At 45.5% G+C, this 13578-nt stretch overlaps 1 long non-coding RNA gene across 1 annotated transcript in view; it reads right to left on the bottom strand.

The window, feature by feature from the left end:
• The window catches only part of LOC135921686 (uncharacterized), a 51430-nt gene that overhangs the window by 25809 nt on the left and 12043 nt on the right, over window positions 1–13578 (bottom strand). The window contains exon 2 of the long non-coding RNA XR_010570581.1: window positions 3340–3564. This is a non-coding gene — a long non-coding RNA (uncharacterized lncRNA). The remainder of the gene's footprint in view (window positions 1–3339; window positions 3565–13578) is intronic.

Below are 13578 nucleotides of genomic sequence, written 5' to 3'. Positions count from 1 at the left end.
CCTATGAGCAGCGCCATACTGGCTTGGGTGAAAGCGGTATTTTGCATGGCCGGTATACGCTCGGCGGTCGGTTCTGTCGTTTGTTTTCGCCGTCGTGCGCTCTGTTTAGTACGACGTGCGTATCCTACGTGGTAAACTGTCTGTGAGACGTGCTGAAGTGGTTTAAGGCGTTATGGCCGGAATTCCTGCTGGCGTTGAGGTGGACGGAACACGCAGTGCGATGTGTGCGCGCATATTTGAGCCTACAATCAGCCTCGGAGGTCAATTGTGTATTTCTAAATGTTCTAGTCATTAATGTGACCTTATTGCAGTATTATTCTCTTATTCTAAGCTGCGGTTTAGGAGCCATGAAACATACGCGACGATCGTTACAGCGTGGGTACCGTTCTGCTACGATAGGAGCTGTGATGTTATACTTTGACAAGCGTTCAAACTGTTTGCCGCAGGTTACATTGCGTGACTACTTGGTTCGATGGATGAGGTTTTTGCCCCTGAATAACATAGTTTTGGCAAGTAATAGCAGCATACCTTACAGTCTGAATTAGGCTTGTTTACGAACTGCGCGAGCGTCCTAAGCAGTGGTAGGTGCTGGATTACATATATCTTTGTTCTATATACCGCATGGTCCAAGCATACGGCATCAGCGGTTATATATTTATAAACGTTGTGCGGCGTGATTATTCGAGGTCCTCGTTAGCCCGTTTTCTCTTGCTCTTGAAAGATGATGATAACCGAATTTTTTTTTCGGTTGTGTTCGTTCCGTTCTCTGCGACGCACTCACACGTATTACGGAAATTTTGTCCTCAAAAATAGGCATCGCATTCTTTCTATGCGATGCCTCTCATATTATGGCTGTATGCAGGCCAACAAGGCAATGCCGAAGCGCACAGCTTACATATGTATCGTGCTGGTTCACCAACCGCAGTGATCGCTGTGCTGAGCAGCGCCATCAGGCTCATGCAGGAAGGCTAGCGTAGACATATGGTAATTTGAAGCCTACTAGACTTGAAATGCGCGAGAACGATACCGGCGCATCACAAATTTTTGATAGCGCCTGCAGCTTAGATGTTTCGAGGTTGCCTTAGGTTGGCCGTGCACGAGCATGCGCTCTTATGCTTTGTTTTACTCCCTACGCCAAGCGATCAGATAGTGAGCAGATTTACCATTTCATGCTGCTAATACAGAGACACCACTTTGTTGAATTAAAAGCGATATAAGCAAAATAACTAACAACACATACACACACCGCGACTGATAATGTGCGTACACCGCGGCTGATAAAGCTCGTCATATTTTTGCGCCCCCAAGAGATATTTCCGCCTACTGTAGTTACCAATGCACAGAAAGGCTTCCCTGACGGCCTTATATGAACGGACATGGCGTAAATTTCACAAAGTACCATCTAAAACAACTCGAAATCGTTCCGCAGCACGCGACAGCAATACTTCCAAGCAGCGCCGCGCCAGATCGCCCAAGCCAGAGAGGAGGAAAGGCTCTCCGCGCGCCCTATCCTCCTCGCCCGCTGAAACGGTCTCTATACGCAAGCGATTTTTGAAATTTACGTAAAGTGCTGTGATTTTGATTTCTTGTGAAGATAATGTTTTCTTGTTATGAAACGCAACATGGCGTCTGTGATCCAAGGATTTCTTGGAGTAGACTACCAATGTGTTAGTGCTGAATAAGCAGTACACTGATCAATGGATTTCGTAATTCTGGAATGGAACATAGAAAAGGCCTTCTCAGGGCAACCTTCCATATATACGTCATCCCAGTTTGTGGTATGAACAAGATGAATAAACTGCGTTTTGTGGAATGAAGATTTAACATATCTTTTAGATTTTCTGTTTCTGAACCTAGACAAAAAAACAAGGGGTAACGATCAGTGATTGAATAATAAATTACTCCAGATGAAAAATAAAAATAAGAACTAAATGAAGAAAATATGTGATCATTCGGCATTCTGGTACCTGAAAGATCACGCCTAGTTGGAGTCTGAAATAGGGAAGAAAAGCCATAGCTGAATAGACAAGTTACATAGTCGGACCTGGACTGACAGTTGAAATCGAGAATAATAATGTTTATATCGGCCGAATTATTATATTTTATTTTAATTCGTTAACAAATGTAATATATCTTCCAGCTGAGAACAGAGTTCCGCATATGGGGTTGATGGCGAGCGAAGCGTAGGACCTACTAATGTATAGCTATATTGACTGGGAGTTAATTGCGGCCAGATGGATCCATCCAACAAGCCCCGAAAAGCAAGATCGTAACTTCTAATGAAGGGCAATGATAATCTGACGAAAACAGCCGACCCGCCGCTGCGGTGGGCAGTACGATTATTTATTTAAGATTTGTAGCCAACCGGACCGTACAAATTTCCGTCAGCTGATGCTAGCGAGGTTTCCAATAAAGATATCAAGGCAAAATAGTGGTCATGCATGGAAAGAAAGCTCAATAAATTGTCATGATGCTTTAGTAAACAACGAATGCTGCAGTGGAGGAAAGAGGACGCATGTGATTTATCTTGCAGCAAAGATTTCACTTGGTCACAAGAAAACATAACGAAAAAAAGACAAAACAGGAACTGTGGCTAATGTAAAGATTGCTTGAACGATCACTGAATGATCGCCAGATCCATCACACCATTGCTGCGATAGACACTGCTGCTGTCTGACTTCATAGCGTTATTGTTGTCAATCCAAAAGCACTCCCAACCTAAATCCATTTCTAGCCCAAGAGCGTGCACGAACAGCTGTTTATTGTCAGGCGTGAGGTGATTATTCACGACAAGTGGCTTGTTGTTACTCGAAGAAAACCCCATGGCAGATGTGGTCAGCATGGCCTTTCTTGCCTTTGCTGCAAACTTGGCGCTCTGAGCTCTTGAAGAAAAGTGTGCAATAATATTCGGGCCCTTTTTAGCAGGAACACGATGCACGGCGTCAATGTCGGATTCAGTGATAGGACAAGAAATCTAATCACCAATGGCCTGCACCACCAGAAGGCAGTTTTCGCTCTGCGTAGCGGTAACGCTCTTTATCTCGGCGTTATTTAGACGAGAGCACGGTCACAGAGCTGAAATACCGCTTTGAGAGCCGTTCATTTTCATCCTTTCGTGATTTGTTCTCATTAGTGAGATATTCCTTTTGAGTTTTCATGGTCTCGTATAGAGCGTTAATCTTGCTTATACTTTCTTTCATAGAAGAAATCTCTGTGCGGAGGGCTGCAATATATTTAGCTAGACCAGCACATTGTGAAAAAGCATATAAGGGTTGCCTAACGGCTGCAGTGGTAGCGGAATAGGCTTATAAATAATTGCAGAAGTGTCGAGCCACCCACCTGTACAGAATACGGCGAATAGTTAGGCACGTTGTCGTAGCCGCACCCTCTGCTGCCGAATGGAAGTCATGAAGTCCGCCTACTCCTTAAGTAGAACTGTCCCTCAGGCAGGTGTCGCTTGAGCTGTTCCTAGTCGATGACGTCAGACACGACAATCAGCGTCGTATCTACCACGCGCGCTGGTCAGCAAACTGTGCAACTTGACATGCGTACACCAGCTGCTACCTGCACAGAGTACGGTGAAGACGTTAGACACGTTGTCGTAGCCACACCCTCTGCTGCCAAAATGGCCGGTGGCTGAATTGACAAAGCACCGCAAGCATAAAGCGATGTGAGTTCGACTCAAACTTGCCGGAAGTTGTCTTCTCGTCCACTTTCATTTACTTTTCCCTAATAATTTTACATTTCAAGTAAGCGCAGCAATTATTTATCGTATGATTTCTATGGCTTCATTGTCGGTTTTCTTCATATGGCTGTACAGCTGTAAATAAAAAAAAATCGGGTAGGCTGTACCGGAGACGCCTAGCAGTGGGCTACATGAAGCGTCTTGTGCTTGGTGCTGAGGGTGCATGGCCACTAGGGTATAAAAATGAGGCTACAAAATTCACAAATAACATTTACTGACGCACAACAAAGCTAACATGCCTAACTTTTGACACCGTTAGAGGCGTTCTACCATCTAATCTTGCAAACGTGCTCGCTGCCTAATCCTAGTGGGGGTGAGCGCGGCTTGGCATTCCTCTGTTATGGTGCCTGTGCCATAGTCGAGCGATTGTCAATTTATGCCGCAACTTGCACACTTGTAGCCCCTACTACCCCTGATGGGCGCAGGTTTGAGCTTGATGATACAACGCCGGAGGGAGCTTTGACCGCCACGACCACTCCCGCTCTTATTGACAAACGTGCTGCCGAGCTAGGCGTCTTTGAACGCCGATCGAAGGACAAAATATAGCTCCGATTACGTTATGCGTGGCGCAGCAACAACGCAATCTCTGTGCACAGCACATTCGTGATCAAGTAATGGCTGTTTTTCCTCTACTTAACGATACTAAAATGAGGCGCGTCGGAGGCGTGGGTGCAAATATATAAGCGACATAAATATTAGAACATTTAATTGCATTTAGTTACATAGATGTAACGTTACATGTGGTTTTAGCTAGTGCCCCCTCCACCCCCCCCCCCTTCCCCATTATGACCGAATGGAACGTTTCAGGCTAGAACAGTTAACGCCTGGGATCCCCTTAATTGTCTTGCTCAACTCGTATACCGGTTAGAAAAATGGCCAGGCTTAGCTTGGTTAAGCCAAGAATGCGTTGCATATTGCGCAAGTAGGGGCCCAGCTTTTCCTCCGGCTGTCGTGACGTCACGTCACGTGGTTGCGCTAAAGGTCAATGGTGGCTGCCCGGCCACGCCCAAGGGCTGAACTGAGCGATTGCAATATGCAACGCATAAAAATAGAAGCAACTTAATAACAAACATAGCAAACTTAAAAAAGAATAGACCCACATATGAGACGCGCAGCAATGAACAATGGCTCATACCCTCAATGGTGGCTGCCCGGCCGCGCCCAAGGGCTGAACTGAGTGATTGCAATATGCAACGCATAAAATACACAAAGGCAGCACACTGTTATACTGTTTGCAGGCTTTACACTGAAAACATTGTAGAAATTAAGCTCGATGCGCTTTTATACCTTATTGTATTTGTACTGTCACAATGTAGGCTTCTGACTTCGATCGCAATAAGTGTTTACCCCTCTCTTTCCTACCTGCTTGGCTCCTTTGCGGCGCGAAAGCTACGGCATTGGAAAGTCTCTTCTCCACTTAAAGAACGTAAGGCTGCAGTCATTGCACCCACATATATTCTCGGGCTGATGAGCACAGCCAAACGCTCATTTCTAGCTCGCAATCAGTGTAGTGTGGTGCAATGTGAATAATGTATCTGTGCTGTGAAAAAGAAACTGGTGCGCCTCAAATTTTATCTCGAAACCGCCACAACAGCGCATTCCATAGCAGACGAGCAGTTCTGGGATCTTAAGCCGTCATGAATATATCATTCCTGTGGAGCCGTAAAGCCGTCAGAAATTTGCATCAGGAGCGGCGCACGGACGTATTTATGCATTTAAGTCTTTTTATTTAGCGTATTTTTTTCTTCTGCGAGTAGTTTCAAAAGAGCGCCGTGATTTACGATACACGAAGAAGGCGCGGCAGCTGTTGCTTATGCAAGAATATCGAATACATGAACATCTTGTTTTATGTAAGGCTGCAGGAAATAACATTCATGGAGGCATTCCGCAAGCGACGCACACTGAACGAAGTGAATTTTTTTTTGCACTTGACGTGATGTGCTGTTGAGCATCAGGGCCTTTTTTGATTTACGAAATTCGAGTCCCTGCACACGTATCGACGTTGCCTCGCAATTCCGGGCGTATACGGTTGCTCGTCGTCTCAGGCCGTCAAATGTTGTTACATGTTGTTCAAAGTGACGCTACCGGTTCGAACGTTTGCAGGGTGGCGACCATGGTTTTTGACGATAGCCAAAAAGTTAAAGAAGACTTGTGCCACCTTTGCAGAATTGCAACCCTATTTCTAGCGAAGCTGTTTATTTTGAGTCGTGGTAATGAGTTTCAGTTGCTTGCCAGCATATGACTGCTGCTTTTGAAACCTTGTTCGCAGATAACACTTTCAAGCACTTGTTAAGGAATTTGTAGAGACCATGGTCTCTGCAGTAATTACTGCAGTAATTGATCTACACAAAATTTACTTCACCACAATATTGCCCATAGTTTTCCTGGACTCCCCCTACCACTCTCCTCCCCCACCCCCCTTGGATATTCCTAACTTTGATTTTGGTTCTGTTCGCAATTCTCCCAGGGTGGCGGCATAAAATCCGCGTTGTTCGTGAACATTACACTCATGAAGATGGTTCGGAGGGAGCACTTTTCTTTCCGGCAGCCCACCGTTCCATTGTCAAGAAAGTGCTTCCTGCCCTACTTGACTTTTGTTTTGACACGCAGCTGAGAGCGCGGCTGTAAGCCCCGCATTGCTTCTTCAACCTTGTTATTTTTTTTCCGCCCTCATTTCCTCCTCTCCCTTATCTTTTTCTCCCCACTCCCCTCTCCCTGTGCAGTGCTGCTGAGGTGTCCTCCTCTGAGAGACAGTTACGGCACTGCACTTCTCTCTTCCTCTCCTTCAAAAATCACTACACACACACACAAGATGGTTATCGGTCGCTTACGTAATTTACTGCGAAAGCAATAATAAGTAAGCCAAGTTTGAACTTTGCCTACAGATTACACATAACGGTTTTTCTAATTTCCGCCAAATTTAGACTAGTTTTATTTTGTGTAGTCCACCGCGGAAACCAACGACACCAGTGAAACCAACTTGAAAAGTCGTATGATCACATTGATGTAGGAAAAAAAAAAAACAAGACACCAAGAATTATTAGTCACGCCTCTAATTAGGCTATGAATGTTATTTTTTTTGTCCCAAATTGCACTTAAGATGGCCCTCATTTCTGATAAGTAGAAATATGCTGAACCTTACAGCTACGTCAGGACATCTGAAAATATAGGTGATAGTGGTCGTACGACACTTTCTAACACTTGGACGCTCATTTTTTTTTCAAAGCTGTATATTACTTATAACAGTTTAACTTCGCACATAGATTTGACATATCCTTCAAACGATTTGAACTGAACTTGATCTCGGGGGCAATAATTAACGCTCGAGAGCGTTGGAATGCATAATTTCTTGCCAAGGCTCTATTCAACCCACCCACTTTCGCCATTCCCTACACATCCCCCATTACCTGGGCCTCATTGTAACCGAACATAAAAAAAAAGTTTCACGTTTATTTCGCGCAGGACACCAGGTGAACGTCCTGTCACGCTTAAAAGACAGGTGAGACATCGAGGGTGTAATAGGTATTTTTAACGCTGATAATTAGGCCAGGGACAGGAAAAAATTCGTAAACACTGCAGTTAACGCCCCGCATTTCTACCAAATACAATTTCTTTTGAACGCACAGTTCTGTAGGTACAAAGGGAAAGGTAGCTGTAAACGGCGGTCTTACACTGTCAAGAACTTGGTAAAGGAAATCTTTTGCACATGTTCCCATGCCCTGTCAATGATGCCCATACGTTTAACTTGGCCCAGAAATTTTCCATAGCTTTCCTTCACAGCTCACTAAACTTGGTTTTGATGGCATTGGTTCGTTCGCCAGGATGCCGGCAAAATATTGCACTGCTCTAAAACAAACTCGCAAAGTTGCTAAGCACTTGTGCACCTAATTTATTGCAAGGACCGTAATTAAACTACAAACTTTTATTTTAATCAACACTTAGCATAAACAAATTGGCTCGCATAGTTCATCGAGCACATCAGAAAAAACAACATAAATTCCTCGTTATCACTCATAGAAACCCCGGAAAAACGAGGGTTGAATAATTATTTGTGACACTTCTACTTAAGCCTCCAATTTCAAATTTCGCAGTCAACATTCCCCAAGTTCCTACAAGATATAATTTATTTTCTAACGCACATCTTTATTGGGACACACAAAAACGCAGCTCAATATGATAGCGTGATATTTTCGAGGAATTGTTAAAGGAATTTTTTCAAAGGGGGTACTTGACGCAAATGTGTGTGCAACTTGCTACAGGGATTCGCAATAATGTTCCCTCTAGGTTGCCTGGATTTGGTCTTGCTTGCACTTATAGTTACGCCAGGAGAGCAGGCCAAATTTTGCGCTGCTCGTATCACGTACTCGTAAAACTCCGGAGCACTTGCATCGGTAATATATTGCAAATGCCCTAAGTCAACGCATATCTAGAATTTTACGTACACATTAGCTAGTACCTGCCCATAAATTTCGGTAAATATCGACAAAGTGGCTTGTATTATAGTTCATAGAAGACACTGGATATACGAAGTATATTCCTCATATCGCGCATAAGGCGAACATACGAGAGTTCTGTGATGATTTACAAGGCTTCTGTGGCCAGCAGTACGAAATGTTCTCCACTCTGTACACGTGACATTTCCCCTGTTTTCAATTAATCTGAAGGTTGTGTCTTTTGTCGTTGTTTTATGACCTTGGAAAATATCGCGGATAATGGCAGTGTGATATTCTGGAACGCATGTATAAGTAACTTCCTACCAAGGCCCTATATAATCAACACAGATTAAAAATTTATCGATGACTTCTGAGAACATGCTTCCTACTTGATCAAATTATAAGCACCGTACATCACATAGTTACCTGAGAAGACCGGGAAAAGTGAACTGTATGAATTTCCAAACGCAAGATAGTTTGTGAGCGACGTGTACTCGGTAATTATTTTAAAAGCACCTGAAAGACTTTGTTTCGTATCACCCATATACTGATCCCCATTGCCTGAAAATATGAAATCTCTGCTGCTTTTAGTCCTTTCAGGCAGGCGAAAAAGCTTTTGAAGCATGTATTGTAACGCCTCTAAACGTCCCGAAAACGAGGGTGTAGCTATATTCATTTAACGCCAAATAGACGAAAGAACTTTAAAATCTACTTGCATATTTCCCCTATGTATTTTTCCGCCATTTTCTCAAGGTAAACATTTCGTGAGTTACTTAGTTTCAGTAAAAAAAAAAAAATCGTACAAACTGGCCCCCAGCGTTCCTCAGCGCTTCTGTAGTCGCAAGACAGCTTCGCTGTAGAAACACACCACGAAGCTTTGGCGATTCGTCTCGTGTTGAATCTATTTAGCGCTTCAGCAGCAGGCTTTGCGAGCTGAACCCACGATTTTCTCAGGAAAAACTTCCTTTGTGCTGGCCACAACTGCGCCTTCGAAGCTATAGATACATTTCCTGCTGTGGCCTGCAGAAAACGTTCGCGAATGCCTTCACTTTCGGAATGTGCGAAGTGCGCAAAATACGTTGGAATAAATATGGAGGCCCCACCGCTCTGGCATTCAGCATGAAACATGCAAGAAATTCTCAGCGGAGAATGCGATATGGCCGCCTCCTTTTCGAAGGGCTTGGGAATCAACGTAGGCAGTCTCACAGTGCGATTTCGTCGCACAATGGGGAATCGAACTGGGCAGTCTCGCTTTTACTCGCCCTATGACGAGGTTTAGGCTAAAGAATATGAGTTGGCCTAACGACTTGACGACAATGGTTGAATGGAAAGAAAGGACATAAAGAGCAAACCCCGTTTCTATATTTGAATTGCCGTGGCAGTAAATATGTGAAATGACAACGTACGTGTAGGCAATTACGCGCCATCTGAATGACCACATGTTCATTTCTGATTGCGGGAACAAGATTGATTCTTCGATATTTAAAGCGAGGCTATTTTTTTAACTACCTTAAACAGTTTGCAATTATGAACACCCTCTTTCGGAAGCGTCAACTTGTTACGTTGTTTTTGGTCCTGATCAAGACTACTTTTAACGCAGCAGAGGAGTTACGACCACGAGCAGTCACTGTGTACGTTAAGTGAAGTGCGTGACCTACGACGTTCTTAACGGAAAGTAGTTGAAACTCGAAACATGTTTCGAAATATTTTTTTAAACTGGCTACTGAGTTATACTGGTGCATTGCATTGTATTGAAATTCGACAGCTGGCCGAATGGGCAATGCTGAAGTTTCCTGGAAACCAGGGTGGACTGCGTTGTAGCATAGCTAGCGTCATTTCCAAGTGACGAAGAACACTCTTTTTGCTTCTCTTTCAGTCGCTTTGCTCGTCCAGTGAAGTTATATTTTCGACGGCAAGTTCAATTGAAAAAATTCTAATTGTGAAATTGTAAAAAAAAATTGAAGGCTGTGTAAGTGCTTGGAAGATTGCGTGAGGTTTGCATAATTCGTGCTGAATGTCATCCCTGTAAGAAACGCTTTTAGTTATCTGACCCTGATGTTTGTTAACAATTTTTAAAGAAATAGTCAAATGTCTTTTATAAAACAAATTAATGGAACATCTTCAACACACTACGGTAAACTCGACAGCGGAAAAGCTACGAGTACCAAAAGTAGGAGAAAAAAAATCGTTGGCTCTTATCTTTAGCAAAGGGCACGCCATGGAACAGGTTTCAGACTGATATGATTTCAATGAAATTCACCTTTTATAAAGCTACACTTTCGGTTCTTCATTTTGGTTTTGTTGTGCTTGTTTTGTAGGTTTAAAACATCTGTTTTTTATCAGTGCCTGTGATTAAATGCTACAACTGTATAAATGATCCATCTATTTTTAAATGAGTTATCTAGAAACCACTGTTGATAATGATAACTTAGTAATGGAATCCACGTTTATATACTTCTGGTATATGCTTCGGTTAAATATTGCTATATTTTATCGTACTGGACTGGACTGAATTTTAATGTGCAAAAGATAATCACAAAAAAATTCAAATATCGGGCGCTAGGAATCGCCCGATACCCAACTTTCAACGTAAGGCAAGTTTTTCGCCGTTTTCTGGAACTTGTTCGCCGTCGTCGGTGCGGTGGTGTGCTAAGCCTAGGCTTGCTTCGTGGCCGCCGGGATTGGGCCTGACCCCGGCGTGGAACCATACGACATGGCGTCCGAGATGGAGACGGCCACGTCTCCGACGACATCGAGCCCTGGCTCCGGCCAGATGTCCGTCGAGGTGCAAGGGCAAGAGATTTATCCTGAGGAGTTCCACACTGGGATCGGCTGGTGGCAAGTGGGCCAGCGCATAACAGCCCCGGCGAGCGAGGGCTCCGCCGCTCGCCAGTCGAGGCCTAAAACAAGAGACCACGTCAACAGAAAAGTGATCGCAACGACAACAAGGGCAGCGAGAATGCCAGACGTGCTGCCGAGAGAGGACACCAAAGTGATCGTGAGGCCGCGGGGAGGCCTAAACATCGCAAGAACGCAGACTGGGATCGTTGCCTCGGCCATCATGGCTGCGGCGAGGGTTTCGAGAGAAGACGGTGCGGCGGATACCTTCTGCCCCAACCTACACCAGAATATCATGGTGGTGAGTACCCCCGATAAGGGGCGTGCTTTGACCTATGCCAAGATTCAGGCCATCCGAATCGGGGACAAGATACACGAAGTAGGCGCGTACCAAACCACACCATATGGCACGGTCAAGGGGATCATTCGAGGCATTCCCATTGAAGATACTCCGGCGGATATTGACCGGAACGTTGTTAACTCAAGAAATCCATTAGCAAGAGGGGCGCAAAGAATTGGCAATACGACTACCGTAATTGTAGCTTTTGAAGGCCAAAAGGTTCCAAATTATGTATGTTATGGCCCTGTGTTAACGAGGTGCAGTCTGTACCGCAAGCATTTCGATGTCTGCAAACAGTGCGGCAAAATAGGCCACAGAAGAGACGTTTGTCCTAACCCCCATATGAAAGTGTGCTTCGATTGTGGGGCCAATAACCCTGTCGATGGCCACGAGTGTACGCCTAAATGCAAACTATGTGGGGGACAACACCCAACGGCCGATAGAGAATGCAAGAACAAATACAAAACTCCCTACGTAGTAACGAAAAGGCAGTGGGAGCGCAAGATGGCGGAAGAGCGCGTACAGCAACAACTAGCATCCGGAGAGTTTCCACCGTTGTTGACGTCAGCAGGAGTGAGCGGCACAGCTGGTCGCCACGAGTCACGCTCGCGCGGGAACAACAGCGAAAGTCAAAACCGAAGCATGAGCCGCCACCGCCGATCCCAATCCAAAGACAGAGTAGCCTGGGCAGACGTAGTAAAGTCGGGGGTAGCCAAGAAAGAGCAGCAGCAACAGCAGCAGCAGCAGCGACAGCAGCAGCAGTCACCGCCATTTCGAGGTGGTGGAGGGAAATTTAAAGACGAAAGTGAGGCAATGAAGGCGCTAAGAGAAGCAAACGAGGCGTTGCGGAAGAAGAACACTGAACTAGAGGCGACAGTCAATAAGCTCAGCAAGGAAATGGCAGAGATCAAGAGAATGATGACGGTCCAGCTACAACAGCAGCACGCACAGCCTTTATCGCCACAACCACAGCAGATGGCAATGACCGAGGATGAACCCGAAGTAGCGGTGAACCCGAGGACAGAGAACGCGGCCTCGGCGGGTCCGGCACCCAAGAGAAGAGCAATTGAAAATCTTAAAGAGCGGAGACTCAGCGATAGGGTAGACAACCTTGAAGATAGGCTCACCCACTTTGAAGAGTATATTCGCACGACATTCACCAAGACAATTACCGACCGTTTCATAGCAATTGAACAGACGTGCCAGCAATTAACGACGACAGTACAGAATTTGGCAACGCAAATGGCTAACTTTCAGCAAACATGGATAGGACATCAACCACCGCAACCACAACAGCAGTGAAAGGCCTCCTGGTCTGGCATTGGAATTGCAACGGTTTTGCTGGGAAAAAGGCTGCACTTCAGCAACACTTAGAACAAGTATCAAGAAAGCCAGATATTATCATGTTGCAAGAGACCCTCATTGAGGAAGTAAAGCTCTCAGGTTACCGGTCCCACGCCAGCCCACCAAGCTTCCGGACCGCGGCCGGCAGTAGCGGCAGGGGAGTTTGCACCTTGGTGAGGAAAGGCATCACGTACGTCGAGCACGAGTTATTGAGCAAAAGCCCAATCGAGCACACCATGGTAGAGGTGGTTACCGGGAAAAAGCAGAAGGAAAGCTCTTTTCTGGTAAACGTGTACAGTAGCCCCTCACACGGAAAGCAGAAATTCAAAGCACTGTTACACAAAGCGTGCAACGTCGCGGGGCCCGACAACACGCTGGTAATCTGCGGGGACTTCAACGCGCCGAATCAAGCCTGGGGTTACCCGAAAACATTGGCAAAGGGCAGGGACCTAATGCAAGATGCTACCGACTTGGGACTAAATCTAATTACCGACCCAGCATACCCTACAAGAATCGGCAACTCGATCACCCGAGACACAATGCCCGATCTCACTTTCGTCAGGAGTAATGGCGGTGGTATGGCGGACTTCGAATGGCGCAACACGGGCCACGAATTGGGAAGTGACCATTACATTGTGGAGGTCGCTGTCCCGCTCGGTGGTACCGACGAAGTTGGCAGAAGCCTTCGGAAACATAGAATTACTGACTGGGACGTGTTTCGAGGATTGTTACCCGAGAAGCAAACCGAAATTACGGACATTGAGAAGTGGTCCACCGAGATTGTAAACAAGGTAGAAAAGGCCACCAAGGAAGTCGAGACGGACGAGCGTGTCCACAGGGTCGACAGCCGCTTCGCCCACCTCATCGAAGCCAAGCAG

Source organism: Dermacentor albipictus, chromosome 8, assembly GCF_038994185.2.
Source record: "Dermacentor albipictus isolate Rhodes 1998 colony chromosome 8, USDA_Dalb.pri_finalv2, whole genome shotgun sequence".
NCBI classification, from domain to species: Eukaryota; Metazoa; Arthropoda; class Arachnida; order Ixodida; family Ixodidae; genus Dermacentor; species Dermacentor albipictus.
This window is presented reverse-complemented; position numbering and strand designations above follow the sequence as displayed.